Raw genomic sequence first — 15,583 nt, 5'->3', positions numbered from 1 at the left:
GCGCGCTTGCGCGGAGCGGGCGGGGCGCAGCTTCCCCCCCCCGCGGCGGGGAGGGGCCGTGCGGCCGCCGAGGCGCGGCTGGGCTCCCCGGTGTGCGGCCGGTCGGCTGCGCCGCGGCAGCCTTCGGGGGGCGGAGGCGTCACGTCCGGCCTGCGGTGGCCGGACCTACGGCGAGAGGGTTACCTGGCCGGCCCGCCCGCCTTCGCCCCCGCGGCCGGGCCGGCTCCTGCTTTCCCGCCCGGCGGGAGCGCCAGGGTGCTGGGAGGGGGGCTGCCACTGCCGGGTGCGCTGAGGTGATTGAGGGAAAGAGCCCCCCGAGCCTGCCCTGTTCACTGACACCCGGTGTGCGCGACCTGAATTTTTTCTGACACCCGGTGTGCGCGACCTGAATTTTTTTTTATTTTTTTTTTTTTTGTTACGGGGCTTCTTAAGGCTCTGGTGGGCTTAGCGGGCAGTGGCCCGAGGCCTGTAAGGCAGCTGGGCAGGGAGAGGGGCCTGCCAGGCTGTGCCATGGCTGGGCTGTGCCTGCGCCGGAGGGCAAACCTGTGGCGTTGGCTGCTCTGGGCCTAGAAGAAAAGGGATTTGTGTGACAGATGCCTTGCCAATTTTCACAAATGGATTTAAGCCTGTGTTTGTCACCTTTGAATAATCCCCTGTGGTAGCATGGAGAGGTACTGTTTCTCCTTTTCTGCCTTGGTAGGGAAAAGAGAAGGAACATAGTCACAGGGCTCGATAGCATGTGGTTTGTGCTTCAGAGCCTAGGTTGTTCCCATGGCTGCTGGAGCCTACAGCTCTGGTAGTTCAATGGACTTAAGTGTATTAGGGACCATATTTTCCACTGGCCTCAAATGCTTTAGTTTTTACTTTTACAGTGTTGTTGCAAGCCATCTTCAAGATAGGCTTTGCAGGTCATAATGAGTCAGGCAACAGATGTCTGGCCTTATAATTCATGAGTTACGTTCTTGGACCATGGAAACCACGAAGAAGAAAGGACAGAGAGTTGTGCGTTTGGAGTGTGAGCTCAGAGGGAGGATTATAGGGAAGAGAAAAGAGCATGTAGCATGGGTAGCTGAGTAAGTGGAGGCGAGTAAGATGTAAGTGTAGAACTGGTTCCTGAAAAGGAGGCATAATCATACTTCCATGCCAGAGCAATGCATAGCAGTTGGAGTATATCAGTGAATATGGCCCTTAATGTTTAAGGGTTTGTACTGTAGGGTTTTTTAATGCTTAGAAATAATATGCTATTACTCTTCTGTTGTGTCTAATTGTATTAGACTTCAGTACTCATAAAATTAGCCCTTGTCTTACTGTAGACTGATATCCTATTCCTTTGTTCTTAATGATTCTACTGTTTACCTTGGTCATCTTCAGAATCAAGAATCCTGAATTCAGGGGATATTGACTTACTGTCTCAAATAGAAGTAAATAAGATGCAGAAGAGCATACTGAAAGTAGTCTGCCATAAGGGGTAAAAAAATGAAAAACACTATGTACATGTGTAAAACCAAATGTAATCTAAGGTAGGATTATAAATAATCTGTGTATTAATCATAACTGTTTATTGCACAGTGACATTGTGCTGAGGTGGTTTGAGTGTTCTGTTTGAGTATTTCCAGAAACCAGTTTGTTTAGAATTTTCTTTCAGCAAAACCTTAACCCTATTTCCGGGGCTTATAATGTTGTTTCAAAAATAATTACAACATCCCTGTAACATGTTTCATTCCGTACTGCAGATGAATATTCCCAGTTATATCTCTACTGTTCTGTTCTGCTTTGGGGATTAATGTTTCCTATTCTTTGAATTCAGCAGCATTTGCACAGAACTTCTCTTTCACCTTGGTTGTAACAAGACTTGTTTCCTTGGCACAGTCAAATACAGAATTCCTTACAAGTCCAAAAGTTTAATAATCTTATATTGCACAATAAAATGTTACATCTGATTTTCAGGTTTAGATGAGCAGCTAGACACTAACGTTTTATTTTTTATTTTGTTTTAGTGCTGTGAGAGTCAAGATGTATGATGGCACAATTTTATTTTAAAAATGACAGCACATACATCATTCTACAGTGTAAGTAATAAGTATGTGGCAAATACAGGGTTTACTGAACCAGAAAAGAAAAAGTTATATGCACGTTTAAAAAATAATAAATTCCTTCTAGTAAGCTGCAGAGTAACTCATTTCATGCATCTGTCAAATAGTCCATCCTGCACAGTCCTAAACAGCACAGGCATGAACAGGCGAACCCAAATCAAATAAGCAGGAACGTCTTCCAGTGATCTCCCCTTACTGTAGAGCACTTGTCCCCTTTTGTCAGAGATTAGAGCTAAGGTCAGTAGTTCATTGGGATTAAACTTTTAATCACCACATAATTTCATGTACATTCAATCTCCTATCTAGTTTTTGTAGTTGCAGTATAGCTGTTTTTATTAAATGGACCCAGTGCTGCATCCTAAGCTTGCTAGCTGTTTTTGAAAGTGAATGAAGCAAATGTATCTGCACTTGTGGTTTATTCCTAAACCATCTTACACACACACACACAAAAGAGAGAGACAGACACATTAACATAGCCTAGAAGACCTGGAAGACTAAGGAAACAACTTTTCACAGTGTTCTCAGGCGTTTAAATGCCAGAAATACTTGAAAGTGAATTTGACTGGGAAGTGAAACTGACTGGTCTGAGAAAAACTAGGATTTTTTTATGGTAAACTATATAGAGAAAAAATAAAGCATTTGAAAATTGGCACTTCATCAATATTGTACTTTTACCTTGCATTTTGAAACAAATGGATGAAATTTTGGTTTTGGGGAAAATGTGGGAAAGGGAAAAAAGGATCACTTTAATTGCAATTAGAATTTTCCTTTTCTTCTTTCCTTTACACCAACAATGTTTAAAATACTGTCTGTCTCTACTGGAAATCATATATGTTTTAAGTGGATGATAATTTTGTATCCACAAAACCCAATCATATTATAGATATCAGGCCATCATGGTGCTACAGTTCCCTCCAAGTTTTCAACCTTATGTGCACAGCAAGATAAAATTACATCACACATTCAAAACTTTCTCTTTAGCAAAGCAATTAGCAAATTCTTTTCATCATTTCAGTTTGTTGGCTATCAGGTACCTAAAACTTTTCCCTAGTCACATTAACAGAGCATAATTACACCTGCACTTTAAATGATTAATCAGTGGGAGAGGAGGAGCTGAACCTGAGCTAGTTTGTAGCCAGCCAGAGCCTGTACAAATGTTTCTCCTAAATACCAGCATTATCATTTCTATTATAGCAATAAGCTCAATGCCCAGGTAGGTCACCAGTGGAATGGATCTTGATTTTGAGGTGCAGTATGAAGGAGCAGATTAATCTAAGAGGCATCTGTATGACCGCATGAAAAGACGGCACATGTGTTACTAGATCAAGAAGAGTTTTCTCATTTCCAAGTCTCTGTGCATCTCAGCTTCCTCCAAATTTCAGGTTGATGTGGATAGAAGGGCACCAGCCCTTTTTTTCATCCCTACTTCACCATCTGGCTTCTGCACAAAGCCATCGGAGGTGTGCTGGCTAAACAGGGCTGTAGCACACACCATTGGCTCCCTTAGGTGGGTGTTTAGGGGAACAGGACTCTGGGTGCATGAGAACACATTAGCAGGGAAAACCACCTTGGAAAAAAATGGACTCTCCCAAAACAAGGCGCACAAGCTCACTCCTTACATTTGGAAATGCAGACTCTAAGTTTCATGCTAACTTTAACTGCACATCATTACCTGTTTCAATGGCAATAGCTGGCATTTATTCTTCCAACTTTTACTTTGTATATCAGTCACTCTGGTCTTGCAGCCAGGTGACTCTCCCTTTATTTCACAACTTCTCTTTGCAATAGGGTTTATAAGGTAACAGAGAACTTAAAATTTTCTCCATCAAAATTTTGCACGGTTGCAGTTGTTAATGTTCTGCTGCAATGTTTCTTCTTATTGATGACTTAAGAGATTTATATACCCAATAGTCACTACCATCAGGCAATTCCATCTGTATAACATGAAGCATGTTACATGGCTCATTTTGGGTTACTCTGGCTTCATGGGCAGTTTCTATGGCTTTTGGGAACTCTCCCTCCTGGAGGAGGAATGCAGTCTGACTTGAAAGGTGGGGATTGTTTCAGAGAAATAAACTGATTTCAGATGTGCCATACATCTATATTGTGCAGTGCTTAATGTAAACAAAAGCTTAAATTTCTCATTGTCCCCTTCTATCATATTTCATGTGTACTGAAGCACAAACCCACATAGCACAGGTGTCCAGCAAACAGAAGTCAACATATCCCACACCTTTTTCTGCTCCTGATTTCCCACTTCTTTCTTTTTCCCTGAGCTCTTCTTCTGTTACTGGTTTGTTTGAATGATATTTTCTGCAAGGCAGGATGAGGAATTTCATTCTCTTTTCAAGATATTTAGCACTTCAACTTGACCAAAATAAAATATAGCTGTAGTCCTAAGCACAGTGTCAGAGAGATTAATGAGCTCAATAACTGCAAGAGAAGCAGCAGTGGTTTTGTGAGGAACTGGATCCTCTGTCTCAGGTCTCCCAAAGAGCGAGAAGGTTAATTAAGCCCTGGCTCATTGTTGTAACACTAAATCCTAAAATATGATGTCGATCTTCAGGTCCCTACTGGAACAACCCGTGTTGAAATTCTTTCAAACATTTGAACAGTAGGAAAAAGGAAGGGAAGCTGTTAAGTTGTATCCCTAATTGCCTTATGTTTTGATGGAATGTCCATTACCAGGGGAAATTCATGTCTGAAGATCTTCCTTCTGAGTTTGAAGATGGTATCAACTGTCCTATTTTAGGGAGGCAGAGACAGAAAAGAAGACAAACAGAGAATGGTGTTGAGGAAGGGAAAAGATCCTTAGTGGGCAAGGCTGTGACAGGAGGAAAATAAAATTCCTATACTAGGTTTTGACCAGGGTGAAGACAAAACCAGTAGTGTCCACACTGTAATTTGATTCCCTCTCTCCAGTTTTGTGCCTTCAAGATAATGGAGGCCCAGGAACATTATGGTAGATCCTAGGATCCCAAGATTTGCCAGCAGTAACAGACATGAATGTAAAATTCCTTGTTCTCTCTAATCTACATATCCCACTGCTCCCATCTGGTGACCTCCAAATAAAGATTTTTCATGAAAAAGATAGCTTTATCCTACATCTGACCACACTATAATACTTCTTTCTGTTTCACATGGTGGGCTGACCCTGACCAGCAGCCACGCACCTGCTCACTCACTCCTCCATCCCCAGCAGGACAGGGGGAGAAAAGGGGAAGAATAAAAGTGAGAAAACACATGGGTTAAGATAAAGACAGTTTAACAGGTGAAGGAAAGAGACAGAAGGTGAAGCAAAGGAAATCACTCACTGCCTCCCACAAGCAGACCAGTGCCCAGCCAGTGTTTGAATAACAGCCACCCTGGAAGCCAAAACTCTCTGTTCTTCTTCCTCTACCCTCGTTTTTACTGCTGAACATGACCTTATGATATTATATGGTATGGAAAAGCCCTTTGACCAATTGGGGTCAGCTGTCCCTGTGTCCCCTCCCAGACTCTGGCCCACCTCAACCTACTTGCTGGAGGAGAAGACTGGGAAAAAGAGAAGGACTTGATGCTGTGCAAGCTCTGTTCAGCAAAAGCAAAAACTTCAGTGTGTCGACACCACCATTATAGCCACAAATTCAAAACAGCACTCTATGAGCTGGTATGAAAGGAGTTGACTCCACCCCAGCCAGACGCGGTGCAGTATCTAAATGGTTCAGATCATCATCCTGCCAACTTTCAGTTGCATGGAGAGTCTTGAAGCCAGAGCTTTTCAATGCGGGCACAGAAATTAGTACCAGTTACACTGTGCCCAACCTCTTACTCGGTTTTGCAACAATGTCACTTAACAGACTGGGTTGGTTTCCCCGAGAGGGCTTACTCCCGGATTATGCCCGAGAGATTCATGGAACAACACCCTGACTTTGACATGTTACCACCGCTGCTTAAAACGGAGCCTGTTAGGCAGATCAACAGTTGTGAGTGAAATAGTAGGAGATAGCTTACACATGTGGCATTTTACCAGAAGTTCAAATCCCGTTGGACCTGAAAATGGTTATAGAAGAGAAACTTCATCGGTAGAATGAATATTTGAATGTTCAACTTTATCACCATCTGGACAGTAGCAAGGTTTGGAACGAAAAATTCAGAAGGAATTTCTATGGAAATCCTTCTGGAAGATGAGCATCAACTTCTATATATGGGAAAAGTTCAAATGAATTTTTCCAATAAGGTTTAAAGATAAATCCTTGCTTGTAGGACGTTCTTACCTTTTCCCTTGATACTTTTAGTAATTAATATTTTTGGAGAAATTGATATTGAAGTTCATGGGCTTCCACTGAGATGGCCTGCAGTTGCTCTTTTCATTCACTCTGTACAGTGTTTGCAATTAAAAAATCTACTTATTAAGCGCAACTAAGTTTTATGGAAGTACTGAAGGAAACATTTTCCCAAAGGAATGCAAGGACTCAGACATAGATGCAAATTCATAGTTTGTGTTTTCATGTCAGTTTGCGGGCAGCAGTCAGAAAACCGGCCCCAAACGGCGCAGTCCAGTGCCGCCGGCTTGTGGCCTGGCAGTGAACAGTGCGCTGGCACACAGACACAAACCCGTGTCAACGGACAGTGTTTTTAGATGTATTTTCAGATGATTCCTGTTAATCAAACTACTATAAAAATGAGACACAATGTATTTGTCCCATTAAATAATTAATTGAAGTTATTTTTCTACACTTAAGTACTTTCATTTCTTTGCCTAGACTTTGACTCGTTAAGGTGATCCTAACATTGAAACCAGAAGTTACTGATCTGTGCATTTGATATCAACTTAGCAATGGCTTTTCACCTTACTGTACTACAAGAGTAAAAATATGGTGGATACATTCTACAATGAAATTTGTGCATGAAAGAAAGTAAAAATTAATGCTGGAAGCATACTTAACTGTTTGTCATTTCTGGGTCATAACAAATAAAACACTTTGGCATGCAGTCGATTGATTATTTTTAACTGAATGAGTTTTCCTTCGGAAATTCTGGTTTAATTAACTAACTTCATGAATTCACAGCCACCTGCAGAAACAGAAAAAAATTGTTAAGATTTTTACATTTGGGAAGTTCTTTTGTAATATTGTAAAGTGAATTCAACCACAAATCATTAGCTGTACGTACTAATCAGAATTTTGGCTTTTTATTTCAGAAAGTAACGACCAAGGAAAGAATGACCAAAATTTATCTAATAGCAACAAAACCAGCATGGGGAACCCATTTCCATACCAGCTGTATTCAAGAGCATTTTCATTCCATCCAGTGTCTGTGTTTCTGCAGCAGAAATGCTATGCTGTGTGAACTGCCCCCATTACCAGAATTATGGAAATACAGGGAAATGCAAAGGAAGAGCTAATAACTTTGCTGAAGAGCTGCATGTGTCCTTGTTCAAAAATCCCTAAATGGCCACCAAGACAAACCAGAGGGACTAGGTTGAAACATGGGATCAAAGACCTTCCAGAAGGCTCAGGAAAAGCTAACAGCCTGAAGAAGCAGAGAGAAAAGAAAAGAGAAAGCATTTAAGAAGGAGTCTACAGAAAAAGTGGTCAGCAAGCCAGGGCAGAGCAGCTGGAGCAGGGAGGGGAAGATGCTACCTAGCCTAGAGGGGAAAATCAGTAGCATGCTATTTCTCCAACACCATCTGCATAATCTTGTCAACATCTGCCTTTGCCTTCTGGGACTCAAAGAAACTTCCTTTCCTGGCAATGTCTCTCTCTCTAGCATCTCTTAAGACAGACTTTCCTCCTTTTCCAAACAGCTTGCTTCAAATAGCTCTCAAAAATTCTACTCATCCAGGGAAGCTGCTACAAAAAGGCAGCATGTTTGAGTTATCAGAGGCAGCTTCACCTTTCAGGCATGAGGAGAAAGGCATTTGAACTCACAGATCAAATGCTGAGTATGTTACAATTATCCACCTTGGTAAAGGAGAACAAATTCAAAGTATGAAATTTTGAGCATGAACTTTGAGTATGAACATATGAACATCATTATCAGGGTGATAACATTAGCAAACGACTGTGCTTTCTCCCCCTATACCACACTAACAAAACAAAAGAAAGAAGAGGAAAAAGTGGACGTGACAGCTCTTACTCCAAGCTAATTCCGAAGACCAGAGGAATTCAACCTGGTCAAGTGGTGGCCAAGCCACCACTATACTTGCCTCCTTTTCTTCTCCCCTAGTAGGTCATTTATATCCATTTCCTGAGTCACCCAAACTTTAGAAACTAACTAGTAATAGCACAGTGACCTCAGAGCCTTTTACAGCTCTGCTCAAATAAATCCAAACAACTTTTCAACTAGCACACTTCCAGCGTGGACAGAAACGAGGTCAGGTGCCAGCAGACAGAGGAGGTCCTCAAACCCCAGGAGTTCCTGTAGCTCTAGAGTATTTTCAGGATGTCAATCCTGGACCCAACCTGCAATACAAACATTCAGCTGCCAGCAGGGTGGCACTAGGGCTAATTAACTGGTCTCAAATGTCAAGATCCAAATTGATAGCATCCAGTGCTCTCTCCGGCATTTCATGGACACTGCTTCTCTACATCACCCACCTCTGAACCAGCCCCCTTTTTCACATTGTCCAGCCCTGCCAAGTGTGCAGCTATTGTGAGACAGTCACTGTTAGTTAAGTTGTTTTAACAGCTCTACACTGCGGCCCCTGCACCTGTACACCCTCAGCTGGGGTCGGTACAGACTGGCCAAAAGACAGCTCTTTCCTCCGGCAGATATTCATGACTCTATTCATTTTCACTTAATACACTCTTAGCGTCATGGATGTGTGGTCATTTCTAGAACTCACTTAAAATATACATTACAGGAAACATTAATGAAATAAACCTTTACCAACCAATTATGTTTTTGCACAAACATACCGTAACGGAGTAGTTATGGGCTGTTACTTCTCTTCATTTATCCTCCTGCTTAGGACTAACTTCTGAAGAGTATGGGTGAAGTTGGTAAGAGCTAGACCATAACATTTCTAATTTGAAGGATCTCTGTCCATCACACCAGCCTGGGGAAGAGCTCACATGTCCAATGTATAATTAAAAATTGATGGAAAGAGGGGAGGGGGGGAATCTTAAAGTGAGTTACACCATTATTTAAATACTCTTCTCTGAATTCATCAAGGGAAAGCTCATTTCAAAACTAGCATGTCAAAAGCTATTAGTTATTAAATTAAAATTCAGTATTAATTAGAAATGAGATTCCCTGGCAAGCTTACCTTAGGCAGATCATCCCTGGGTGGCAAAATGGAAGTATTACAAGAATAATGAGGACTGAAGAAGAGGTCTAGAAAGCCATCACAGTAAGCCTAGAGCAGGGGTCCTCAAACTTTTTAAACAGGGGGCCGGCGCGTGGATGAAGTGGCAGGAGGTCACCTGCGGCTGCTTGGTTTCCCCCCCCAACCCCCAGTGGGGGGGGGGCAGGGAGGTTCTGTAAATACCGGGGGACGGATTGAGGACCCTGGGGGGCCGTATCCAGCCCGCGGGCTGTAGTTTGAAGACCCCTGGCCTAGAGTAAATATTCAGATAAGAATCCTCCACTTTAGAGTTGGGTTTGGTTTTTTTCCTGCTCTGGACCAGTAGAACTGTGTTCTGTGGTGACATGACGGGTGTAACCTAACTCATCGTGTTGAGTGTGGATGGAGGGAGGACAACTTCTACATGTGCACTGGAATGTAGTTAGGAAGATGTCAGATGTTTTCATGTGCGGGAGCAGGGATGGAGTGTGGGTTTTCCTATCTGAAGCATTCACAGGAGTGAGTTGCATTAGGAGATGTTTTTCTTACACCACCATCAAATGATCAGCCTTCACATTTGAAGAAAAGGCTGGATACCCTAAATTACATGATAACAGTATCCCTTGCAGAGGAGATTAAACTGCTGGTTGCCACCTTTTAATTTCATTGCATATGTGATTTCACAGTGAAGAAAGACTGAGCAACTGGAGACACAGCAGCACCATAAGTTTTGAGATCACAGAGACATCCACAAAGCACGGGCTTTTTCCGCCACAGGTTTCTATTTTAGGGTTCCATCCTATTAGACATCGGTGGTTGTAATAATAAAGCTACTAAGACAGCTGTAAAATAAAAGATATCATTGACAGGAGGGAAAGCACAATGAGATCTCTCATCAGTTCTTGCTCTGACCACCACTGCCCCCAACTAGAAATATTTACTACCTTGTTAACAGGCCATGCTACTTATATCCGGAGTCCCCTGGTGGCACTGCAAACAATCCCTCACTACCTTTAACACCCTGTTAGTCTTTTTCAGCTGTGCCTGAAGACAGAAAGCCCTAAGCACCAAACCGAAGCTGAGTAAGACTAAGCTTGAACCCCCACCAAACGGGCTGTTGGTAAATGAGATCAGGTATCCTCTTGTGAGTGGAGGAGCACAATGCTATAATTTCATTTTTGTAATGACGGTACTATATGAAGTTATGCTATTCAGTTTTGGTTTACATCTTGAGTGGGAGCAAGCACTGTTTTGTCACAGGTTGCACACCAAGTGCCTTTCCTTGGAAAGGCCATTTACCCTTCTGATGGCTGAATTAACAAATCTCTCCTTGCCTGGGGGAAAGCCGGAGAGGAAAATCTGGGTGTAATGATGATTTGGGTGCCGCTTCTGAATCTGTGCTGAAATCTCAGCGAAGCCCAAGGGAACTAAACACCTGGCTCCTGTCAGACTGAAAAGGAAGTCACGTGCCTAATCCTATTAGTTCCTATGACATTCCCAGACCTAATATTAGCTCCAGAGATTGCTCCACTGAGAGATCCCTTCGAGAGTAAGAAAAAACCATATTGCTTCAGTGCAATTTGTTTTCCCTAGCCACATTATTGCATTTGAGTTAACAGCAATAATTTATGTTCAATATTTAATTTAGATAGGCCAACTGTCTTGTATGGTTGCCAGCAAAAGAGTGCATGGTATCAGGAAATAACAAGTTTGCAGGTTTCCCATCTTGCTGTGGTTCTGGGCTGGGGGTGAGAGTGTTGTTTGTTTATTCCCATCTGACAGGGAACTAACACTGGTCTGAGCAGATTTCCTTCCCCCAAAATACAGGGTTCCACTCCGCAGCACATGGTTGCGCCTTGTTCATACCTCACAGCTGCATAATATTCAAAGGCCTTTTCACAGAAGCATTTCTCAGCAGTTTTAGGTCTTCTCCATCCTTTAGTGAGGCATTAATATTAAATTTATCAGGTAAGAAATATGGGATTTGCCAGGCAAACTCTTTATCATGTTCAGTTAGTGAGTCTCATTCAACCTACCGGCTGGCGGAGAGAGCAAGCAATGCCTCCCCATCCTTCTGGCAGACTATGCCACCATAACCCAAACAAATGCTGTGTACTGAAAGCCTTCAATTTTAAAATTAAAAAAAAAAGGCAAAACCAGTTAATATAGGCCTTTAAAATACCAGAGACTTGGAATAAAACTTTGCAAATGATGGGAATTACATGATTATGCGCTGGGTGTAACATGGGAGGAACAAAGCAGCAAAACCGGTAAAAACACCTAATGGAGTGCTTAGTCCGGCCGTTCAGCATCAATTACGTTTTCCTAATGCCTCATTTTAGTGCAATTGCTTGAAGTAATACCTTGCAGCTGGAAGAAAGACCACTTGTGTGTAAAACAAGCTGGTCTCATTTGCTCAAACATGACGCTAGCAGTGGTTGTGTGAAGAAAGGAGTAACTGCAGTGGGAAGGATTTTTCCCCAAGAAGCCCCTGGAGATCGGCTCAGCTCTGTGGCACGGTGGACGCCACTTACGCAACCTGCAAAACAGCTTTGCTGTGCAGAGGGAAAGTGCAGGTGGTCATTAGGTCTGCAATCCTCCATCTACCATCCTGTCCCATCTACAAAGACGTAAGAGGAACCATATCAGCTGTACGAGGCTATTTTCTGGCTACTAATGCCTGAGGAGACAATTATACATACCCCAGTCACTACAATGGTCCAAACAGGATTTAGTTCAAATAAACTCATAGTCTTAAATATCACCACGTAAATGGAAATGTGTGATGGCCCAACAAGCTGCAAGGCCCATGTTCTGCTCCACAAGTCCTGCCTGGCTGGATTGTAAAGTGGAGAGCTTTGACTAGATGGAATAAGATGCAGCATTGTCCTTTCTGGAAACCACCACGAAAGGGCTCACGCTTCCCCAGGGTGATGGACGAAACACGAATGCCAGGGGAAAGCCCAAACCCCTACCACAACAGCGTTCTCTCCACGGACTGGAAGCAGCAGCCTATGAGAGCGTGCAGAAGTGTATCTGCATGGTAGAGGTCTACAACTGAAAGACGCAGCTTCCAGCCCTAATCTTGACTATATAACTTTACTACAGCTGAATTAAAAGGGAGGAAAAAAGGGGAGTGTAGCACTTTCCTACCTTTGACAAGGAGCTTTGAGCTGACGGGAAGCATACAAGAAGTAGCATGGAGGAGATTTATATGTGTTCTTAAACCCTGCCTAGTTTCTTTCTTTTACTGATTTTCCTCATAAATGGAGCAAGCACTAGCACGTAGCTGCTTGTAACTGCATTGGACAAATAAACAAGAGATGTCACAAGACAACTAGGCCACTGCTGAATTCAGCTTTTGCAAATATTGCCCTACATCAGCAAGATAAAACCCAAAGGCAGCTCACATCACAAGCCACAGTGAAGAAAAGAAAAACAACCTGTCATCAGAGTCAACTGTGCTCTGCACCGCCTTCTCCACAAATAAAATTACAACGTGTCTGTGCAGAGGCATTTACCGCAGATGGCAAGGTGGCACCTGCTTTTTAGTAGTCTGCGCTCTAGCAAACGCCTTGGGAAGCAATGTGCTTTGGCTTTCCAGCAGCGAGCAGGAGTGCTCGCTCCAGCCACCCCCCCAGGCGGCACAGCTCCAGCCCCGGCAGCTCACCATATAGCCCACCCCAGCCCTGCCCCTTTGGCACGTGCTTTTATCACAGCAAGAACATAAAGACGTTGGCATTATAGGGGATATTTATATATATCTATCTCATACAATATATTGATATGATACCATATATCATATGATATACTGATATCATATATGATATCATCATCGCTGACCAATAAAGCCCTAGAGAAGGGAAGAAGGCTCAGTGGAGATGGACAAGGGTGATGTGCCTGTGAAGCTCAGGGAACAACACAGGGTGTGATTGACTGCAGCTGTTGCAAAGCAAGGTGACTTTAGCTCAACACAGAGGGGACCAGAGGGTGGCCTTTGCTTTAGATAAACAGCTATCAGCGCTTGAGCAGATCAACTGGTAGTGCAAACATCTCCCCGAGTCAGGCAGACCAGCACAGGGGGAATGAAACACTGCGCCCTCCATATGTGTGGTATCTAAAAGAATCCAGTCAGAGGGTATTGGTTTCTGACAGATCTCTATCTATATAGACAGATACATATATAAATATATAGATAGATAGATAGAAATATATAAATATTCTAGGTTCATGGATGTGAATCCATAAGGTGGCAAAATTCAGAAGAGTACTTCCTTAACCCATACCACAGTTATTAAGCTTGTGCCTACCTATAAAATCTGTTACACTTACATAAAGTTTTGTCTCATAGATGGACTCTCTCAACCCTCTCAGGAACAGGTTCCAGTCTTAGAAGTATGTACAAAGTGCATTCAGCTGTTCCTCCCCCCAAAAGCCCTCTGCCCAACGTAACTGCAGCCAGGAGCACAGCACATCTGAAACATGGGCTCAACCCCAGCGCAGCAGCCGATTGCATCTGGTGTTGAGAACACAGCACTGCTTTTATGGAATTTCAGGCTGTTTTCCCAAATATATTAATGCCCTATTGGAAGAAAAAGGGTGCAGTAAGTGAGGTCAAGGAACCTAGAAGAACTACACCCAGAAAGTGCTGCCACCACCACCACAGTCAACTTCTTACTGGGTCTGCAATTTAAAGAGAGGGTGTGTAAGAAACTCCCACAACCTAAAGGTCACTGCTTAGTACAGAAACAAACCACATAACGTTCCCCGTGCCTTCATCAAAGCAATACATGTTTTCTTCCATTTCCACAGCTACCTTATGCAGCACTGGCTGTCCAACGCTGTGGTGGCACGCTGCCCCATTAACCTGCCCTTGTCCACTCAGCCCACTGCCAGCTGCTTTGCTTGTCCAGTACGTGTAGTTGTGATGTCTGACACGGACTGGTTCAAAAAGAGAATGCAGTTTAGGGAAGAGGACTTGCAGAAGGGCAGGCGGATAGGCAATGACAGAAGACAGATCTCTCTGAGGAAAAGAATTAACAGGAACGTCTCTGCTGTAGCGCGAGGCAAGACAACAGACATTCAGGAACAGAGCTCTGCCATCAGCTGGGGCTTTGCTTTTCATGGCTTGGCTTTTGCATGCATGTAACTAAGGGTAAGACCACCTTAACCAAATGAATTCTTTGTTATGCTGCACTGATAAAAACTTCAACCCATATTTTTCACCTTAAAGCTGAAAAAAATAGTCCTGAAACAGAGCATAAATATTTCCAGATCAAAAGCATTGGCCTCTAAAAATGAGTTATGGATATGAGGAGATTCAATGGAGAGGTAAGAAAACCTGCATTTATGCAAACTAGGAAGTAACAGGAAAGAGGTTTCTACTTGTGTACTCATAGAACCAGAGCCCATCCTCTCCACAAAAAAGGTCTGCCCCTCGAGTGACGCATGGTGCAGCTGATGTGTCATCTTAAGGCAGCTCAGCACAACCTAAACTATTCAAAGGAGCAAAGGATCAGGGAAGGGAAAACAGGAGAAACCAAGAACTCTGTGCTTGCAGTCTAGCAAAAAGATGACAGAGGAACGTGGTATTATCACACATCTGTCATTTGTTATGGGCATAAGTGTCCTGAAGAGCTGATGTCTTCTGGGACCGAGCATGTACAGAGGCAGGCCGGGGGTATACTAGAGGCAAAAATTGTAGAGATCTGCTTCTGTGGGGCAGCTTTCTGATAAAGGTATGGGGAAGGGAGCAACAACGCCAAGTGATCTTCCAGTGGGTCTTGCTTTCAGGTGGAAGTGTATGAGCTGAGGAAGGGGAGAGGTCTTCATCTTCCAGTGAAACACAGAAACTTAGAAGATGTCAGATTTGAAAAACTGGTTTTAATCTACAGCATCTATCCATATAGCCAGCTTACCCTGCTGGAGTCTCAGCTTCTCAGATCATACAGCTTTGGGTTTACTTTGGTGGATTCTCAGGAAAGGAACATCCTTCCCCTCACCCCAGTCATTTGGAGGAGCCATGTAAAACTTTTATGTACTGCTTCTATAAATGCTACAGTGATGCACTGTCCTGCCACAGCTCTCCATGATGGGCTTAGTGCAGGGAACGGCAGAGGGTTAAAATTTTCTTTACTTGCAGCCCCGACATAATGATCCACCCAGGTTACTGCTGCAGACACATGGATCAGTCTGCAGGACTGAGACCAAAAAGCATGAA

General features: G+C 43.3%; 1 long non-coding RNA gene across 1 annotated transcript; it reads left to right on the top strand.

Moving 5' to 3' along the window:
• The first annotated feature begins 392 nt into the window (after positions 1-392).
• LOC114015684 (uncharacterized) lies at positions 393-4,189 on the top strand. Its single transcript, XR_003559736.2, has 2 exons — positions 393-2,069; positions 3,288-4,189. It is a non-coding gene; the product is annotated as an uncharacterized LOC114015684 (long non-coding RNA).
• The last annotated feature ends 11,394 nt before the right edge of the window (positions 4,190-15,583 follow it).

The sequence above is a fragment of the Falco cherrug genome, chromosome 2, assembly GCF_023634085.1.
Source record: "Falco cherrug isolate bFalChe1 chromosome 2, bFalChe1.pri, whole genome shotgun sequence".
Lineage (NCBI taxonomy): Eukaryota > Metazoa > Chordata > Aves > Falconiformes > Falconidae > Falco > Falco cherrug.
This window is presented reverse-complemented; position numbering and strand designations above follow the sequence as displayed.